Source organism: Papaver somniferum, chromosome 8 (assembly GCF_003573695.1).
Source record: "Papaver somniferum cultivar HN1 chromosome 8, ASM357369v1, whole genome shotgun sequence".
Classification (NCBI taxonomy): Eukaryota; Viridiplantae; Streptophyta; class Magnoliopsida; order Ranunculales; family Papaveraceae; genus Papaver; species Papaver somniferum.
In genome coordinates, this window is record NC_039365.1 from 121,931,011 (window position 1) to 121,938,802 (window position 7,792).

At 36.2% G+C, this 7,792-nt stretch overlaps 1 long non-coding RNA gene across 1 annotated transcript; it reads right to left on the bottom strand.

Moving 5' to 3' along the window:
- Positions 1-566: 566 nt before the first annotated feature.
- Positions 567-3,186, bottom strand: LOC113302843. The gene is made up of 3 exons (XR_003337145.1): positions 2,671-3,186; positions 2,091-2,417; positions 567-822 (listed from the first exon to the last, which is right to left on the bottom strand). It is a non-coding gene; the product is annotated as an uncharacterized LOC113302843 (long non-coding RNA).
- Positions 3,187-7,792: the final 4,606 nt, after the last annotated feature.

Sequence of the window (7,792 nt, forward strand, 5' to 3'; positions counted from 1 at the left end):
ATAACTAGTTCAAATGACTCAAATGAAACTAGTTAAAGAGTTGTTCAATTGTACAGAAGACACAATTGAAACCAAATCGGTTTGATTCACTCGAATCAATCATGAACATTATAGCCACGGTTTGCAAAGATTGCATTCCTTAATATTTAAATGTTTAAGTTCATGAACAAACTGATTTGACAAAATAACCAACTTAAGTATGCGTACTTAAGCAACCGGATTTGAGTTTGTTAAGTTTCCAAACTCAGCAAAAATTCTCGGTTCGAAAAATTCCGCCAGCATGCGTACGGGTACGCATACTTAGGGTGACTAGTTTAGGTATTTGTAATTCCCAAACTCAGCAGATATTTTTGGTTCAAAAACTTCCTCTAGTATGCATACGGGTATGCATATTTAAGGTGACTATTTTAGGAGTTTGTAATTCCTAAACACATCAGATATTTTCGGTTCGAAAACTGCTACTAGTATGCGTACGGGTATACATACTTAGGGTTAATTAATTAAATACCCTTAGTTATGAAACCCAACAAATATACCCTTATACTACGATAAAAATAACCCTATCATTTAAAAACCTTATTTATTAGAAAATAGATTATCTTAATACCCTCATTTATAATTATTTTTCCTTTACAAACATTATCCGTTAAATTTTTTTTTCTTTATTACTTCACAATCACTACCACCACCACCAACACCGCCGCCACCACCACCACTTACTAACTACAACCACCAATAATATTCCACCACCGCCACTACTATCGATGATGTCACCGTTGTTGTCGCCACCAGCGTCACCGTCTCCGCCGCCGCCACCGCCGCCTACAAAATTTGGTGTCAACAACCGAAGTTGATCCAAAAATTAAAAGTTTTAAAAAAACTTTACTAATATATATCTCAGTTTTCTTTGTGTCAACAATCGTAGTTGATCCCAGTGAACTCCAAATCTGATACAAATAACACAAAACATTCCAATTCAGTTGAGTCAACAATGGAAGTTGATCCCAATGAGTGGGGTCAACAACCAAAGTTGACACAATAACTGAAAAATACTCCAGTTTTTTTGTGTCAACAATGGAAATTAATCCCAGGAACGGAGTCAACAACCAAAGTTGACACAAATAACTGAAAAATATTCTAATCCAGATGTGTCAACAATGGAAGTTGATGCCAGTAAATGGAATCAACAACCAAAATTTGACACAAAAAACAAAAAATGACATGAATGAGTGAATTTGGAGTGAGTCGAACACGCATCATCCGTCATGAAGTCAGTCATGCTACCATTGCACCACAAATTCAACATTTGAAGAAATTTACAACTATAAAATCCAACAACACCACCACTACCATCAGTCAAACAACAATACACAAACCAACAAGAAATTAAGCTAATTATTTTTAACAAACATGATTTAAACTACAAACATGGCTACACTAATCCAAGAAAATGATGTCAACAATAGGAGTCGGTAGTTGATCACATAAAAAATGGCATCAACAACAGGAGTTGATCCCATTTATGGGATCAACAATTGTAGTTGATCCCACAAATGACGTCAACAACAAAAGTTGATCCCATAGATGGCTGCAAAAATTTATTCAAAGAACAAGTTGTTGGAATAACTGAACGAAACACGTTTTCATGCACCTGCAAGATGAATAAGCACCAACAAGCTTGTTCAACATTCAAGGGTTATAACCCACCTAACGATGTGTGTTTAAACATGGGTTAGTGGCAGATCAAGTTAAAGAGTATATTTGTACCCTACTACAGATTAAAATTGCAAAAAAGTGATTAATATAAACTTTGAGCTAATTAAACTCACTTGGTGCTTGGACATGATTATCACTGTAGCTACAAAAACTGAAGGCACACATAACGATTGTCTGTTAACTTATAAAAGTTAACTAAGTTGTATTAAGTACAAAGGTGACAAATAAAACAAAATATATCATTCCCAAAGTTGAACAATACTAAAATCTAGTTGTATTTGTTGTTGGGAAATGAAGTATAACAGGCTGTTTCGGTATTTATAAGAAATCAACATTAAATTACTTACTGCAGCAATAATCTTTTAAGCATATACCTTCAATGAGTTCGTTCAATAAACAAGCTTGACAAGGAAAGTTTCTACGATCATAGCACTGCTGCTGCCACCGTCTACATTCACCACTCTACTGCTGCTCTTACATCAGTAATAAAAGTAAAAAAGTCCCTCTCAAAGTCTGCCATCACCACCTCCACAACACCAACGCCAACACCAATATTACTATCACCACCATTATCACCCTCACAACTACAGAAAACGCCACCACCATCACCTCCCCAACAACAATAGGCTCCAACAACAATGATGCAATATCCACCACCGCTACTGTAAACACAACAACCAACACCACCTATGCAACAACACCTGCAACCACCACCACCATCACAACATCCATTACTATAAACATTCCATAAATTGAATTACCGATTGAAAAAGACCTAAATAATTTTCATAAAATTGAAAGACTAAAAGCAAACAATTGAAAATCATTCTTCACATCAGAAACTAAACACATACATAGCATGGTCGAACTTAAATCAGTAGCAAAAGAATTTATGTCAAAATTCAACACATCAACCAAGAATGAGTTCGAATGATAATAAGAGATAAAACTTACCTTTTTATTCGTTTTTGATGATTGAATATTTAGATCCAATTGTTGACGGAGATTTTATCATCTATTCCCAATCGATGCAGACAATCTTTAAGAACTAACATTTTAGGTTTTTACAAATTGAAACCAAATCCGGTAGAAATCATTGGTTTTAGGTTTTCCAACGAAATCAAAATGAAATTAATGTTTCCGATGCTTAAGATTAGGTTATGGAGATTAATTTCTCGTTGATTCATCATTGGATTTAAAATTTCTCTTGACTCGGTCTTGTGACGGAGGTGAAAACGACGATGGAGTGGTGGTAATGCAGAGGTGGTGGTGGTGGTGATGATATCAATAGAGAAGGAAAAAGAAGAATAGAGATTTATTTTTCCTATCTGAAATTAAAAGGACCTTACTGTAGTTTTTGCAGTATTTGTAGCAGTGGAGGTGATGGCGGAGAAGGTGGTGGTGGTGGCTGTCGTTGTAGAGGTAGGAAAAAAATGTCGTTGTAGAGGTAGAAACTTCTGATCTCAAAGTTGATTTAATATGTATCGTGTATGGTGGATAAATATGGAAAGAACAAAAAATGTTATTGGACCCAGGCAGGAGAGGGGTATATTTATTGTGCCATAAGGTTGTTTGTAAAACCCATCAGAACAAGAGGCATTTATACAATTTCCACGCATATTTATGCTGTCTCCTTCACCAATTTTGAATACACACATATGCATACACACATATGCATACACTTGGTTCCCGATTTATAGATTTATACACTAATGTGCGAACACACTATATATGCTTATATCTAAGGATGGTTATATCATCAACTCTTAATTTCAATCATTGAAACTTTTTTAGAGGACGTTATATAGTTGTTGTTCACAAACTATTTTTCGTCAAAGTGATTTTCAAGTTACTGAAATTATCATAATGAAACATTCCAAGGCAACACCAGATGATTGTATCACAAAAACCATGTTAGATGTAACTCGACAGTTTTCATATGATCTTATTCGGACTTTCGTCACGAATGTAAGATGAACATGGCTAAAGCGAAAGCTTGCCAACATATATTTCGAAAAATATATAAGCGAGATAAACTCAGCTCGAAATCTCAAAAGTGCATAATAGAAAACTATATCGTAACACGACTTATGTGTCAATATAGGATATATAATAGAAATAGACTTTCCAAGTGATACATGAGTTTAAGTTTCCACATACCTTTTGCTGACGAAGTTCCACAAGCTCCCCTTAGTAGTTCTTCGTCTTCAAATGATGAACGCCGAGAGATCTAAGCTTAACTACACTATCTATGTCCTAGTACGAGACATCTATAAATAGGCTAGAAATCAAGACTTATAGTTTTGATCACTAACATTGACAAACATGCTTGAGATAGCAACGCATGCGAGTTCGACCGAGCTAACATAAGGTATTATGGGATATGCAGTATATGCTTTGGGCTTGGCTATGCATAGAAAATGTGCCATGATATTTATGCCACTGATTATGACTTAATCATCGGGTGGTCATAATTTAGGGTTTGATCTGTGGTAATATGATATACCCAAATTTAGAGTACAATGTCATTCCAGTATATATTGAATACGATAGCGCCAATATAGCATGTTCAAGGAACTCGTCCGTGGGAGTTTGCGACTTGAGACGATACTAGATATGTCTATGTATTAATATAATACTTTCAATAACATTTTGTACAGGAAGAGACCATCTTAAGGGTAGTCGTCACCAGCATCAGTAGCAACCCGAGGACAATATTGCTCTATACTAGCAGTCAATTCATCTAAGAGTTGTCCAATCAATATGATAGAGTACTAGTAGTGAAATACCCCTCTCATATATGTACGTTATGCGACAGCTAAACCGGAGGTTGGATATGCATTACTGATTCTCTTGCGGAATATAAGTTGTAGATACAAATCCTTAATCCCGTTGTTGGGTCAGGGATACATCACACTTATACAACCAGGGCAGCGCAATTTTACCATTTATGTCATTGTCAAAAACTCACCATCAACAAGCATTAAAATATCAAGTGTCGTTGTAGCACAAGAATAACGCTAGGCTTTAGTACTAACCTATTGTGGTATTAAGATTCGCCTGGTATGCTGAAATCCAGAATAATACCTAATATATTTGGTCTTAGCTGTAGTAGTTAAGACTAGGTCTTAATATAACCATTGGCATATCATGGCATGGCGTGGCCTATTCTAGCACTGATATTTGGCACGCCATGGCCTAAGATGGCATCAGTGTCGGCCTAGCAAGATGTGGCCTTATAAGTGGCGTAACATGCTCAGAGCCACCCATGGTGATTGAGACAAAAATAATTGGATATCATCTTAGCCATGGATGTATAAGGCACATGTACAGCGTTGTAACATGTTTGTGGTCAACCATGGAGGTTAGGCAAACATATATTTGGTGGTGGCTTGATATTGACCGGTTAGGGCGCAACTTGGCCATCGCTAATTATACGAGAATTAGGGTTTGACCATAGTTCTGTCATGGACTTTGGATTAGTCGTGGAGTATTTATTTTAACTTACATAGGAGAGTTGAGAGTTTCGCTGATGATTAAATTTACATAACCACTATAGCCAATTATCAGGTCAAAGGATAAAGTTGACCGGCTATAGCCAATTATCAAGTCAAAGGATATTGACCATTCCTTTATTCCAACTTGAGTAAGATGAGATTAGCTTAGCTGGAGCGGAGTCGATATCAGCTGGAGCTAAGCTGAGATCAAGTCTTTTAAGTCATTGATTGGTCGTGACCCTTTAATAATATATTAAGGTTTCATAAACTTGGCCACCGCTCGTTTGTGACATGGGAGTAATATTGACTATGCCATGGACTTGGTCGTAGCTGTCCAAGGTCCCAAAGGGTCGTGGTATATGTTCCGGACTTGGTCATAACTGGCCAATGAGCCATGATCTTTATTGAAAACACTAGGGGTACCAAAATACACCACCAACTTTTTCGTAGGCAATCTGTATGGAAAAACTCAACATAACTCGGAGAGTTAAAACTCAATCAAGGAAAGTGTATAGAGTTATATCTCTATCTCTCTTGTGGTTAGAACGTTTACATAATGAATTCGTGAACCTAATTATAAAGAGAGTTCTTGGAAAGTACCAAACACCAATGTCCAAGGATTAATTAAGTCGTATCCAACAAAACTAGGTCAGACGTATCTACTCTGATTGATCAAAGCACAACCTGTGATATTTCAATTATAAAGATAAAACATATAATGCGGAAAAAGAAATAACACAGACACCGAAAATTTTGTTAATGAGGAAACCAAAAATACAGAAAACCATGCAACCTAGTCCAGATTGAACATCAAACTGTATTAAGCCTCTACAGACACTAGCCTACGACCAATTAACTTCGCCCTGAAATGTAGTTGAGATCAAAATCAGTCTCACACTGTTTCAGGTACAGCCGCGCTCCTTAAGCCTCTTGAATCATATCAGGACTCTGCGCAATTGATTCCCTTAGATGATATCACACCAACTAAGAGTTTCTTCAACTCAATTGAAGACTTTAAACCAAATCTGCCTCCCATAGATTGAGCATATATAATTTGTTTCCTGATTTACGATCGAAATGCATGATCTGATCAAACGTAGGATCAAGGTGATGGAAATCAATAGCAGTTTGAGAAAAGTTTAGCTATCCTCAAAATCCGGACTTATGCAACCCGAAGTGCAACCTAGGTTATTATTCACCTCGACAAGTATAAAACTTACGGAATCACAAAGTTGAGACGAAGAGAACTTTGTGATTTTTATCTATCTCGTTCAAGTGATAAATCAACAATCATACAAGATCAGGATACACAAGTTATCAAGATAAAAGATAACTGTACCTGGATTCATGAATTCCAATGAAATATTTGATATTTGCTAAACCCTAAAAGGGTTTCTGGAGATGACGACTCTAGATACAACTAGGACACACCAAAAAGTAGTGTCAGGATTCAAAGATCCCAATTGCCAAGAGTTCCCCTTTTATAAACATTCAAAGCATATGTTGCTTTAGGTTTAAGCTAAGATATCTTTGAAATCAAGGAAACAGTATTCACTGTTAGATGACTTTGAATCTTATTCACATAAACAAGATATACACCCTGGTTAGGTAAACCGTAACCAGACCATGTACAAAGACTGTGTCCAATATGGTCATCCGAAACTAGCCGGTTTGAACTTAAAAGCTTAACACTCATTTTCATGAACACAAAAACATTCATCTTGAGTCACAATTATGTGATCAAATGGGTTTATTATCTTAATAAAGAACTGACCAAATGAAAATTATCTCATAAAAATAATTTAATTGCAATTGAATCATAACCGAGATAGTTGGTAAATGCACAAACTACAAATACATGAGTCATTCATGAATCGGCCGAGTCATAGTACGTGGACCGGTTTGCAAATTTATGAGTAAAGCCGAGCTCCGGAATTGACAGAAGTTTTTCAGTTCACGTACCGGTTTGCAAACTTAGGTGTAAAACTGAGTTCCGGAGTTGACAGAACTTTTTCAGTGTGCAAACTGGTTTGGAAACCTTAAGACTTTATCGGTTCCGGAGTTCGCAGAATATTTTTAGTTTCCGTACCGGTTTGGGTACTAAACTGGTTCGGGAATTAACATAGAATTGTATTGGTTCATATACAGGTTTGAATACTTAAACCCTTTTCCCTTACCACGGTTCCAAAATGGATTGTATACAAATATACATACCTATCCGGATCACGAAACAAACACACTTTCCCATGATGTGCATATGAATACGCGTATCATAGAAATCTGTAAGTCGATAAATAGATACTCCGCTACGTGTACGAGTACATGTAATACGGCTCCAGACATATTTTCTCAGTTTGTAATACTGATAACACTGTCTTGTATCCCGAATATAGTAGTTCTACATTTCTCTAAATCAATTTGAAACATTCCGGAATAACATCAAAGACACATATCACTGTTACAGGATATTTTTGAATGATAGAATTGAATCATGATTTGGTTCCGAACAATAAATTGTTCTCCACCGAAATTGATCAAGTATGAACTCATTAAGCTTAGTCATTATATTTCGAGAAATT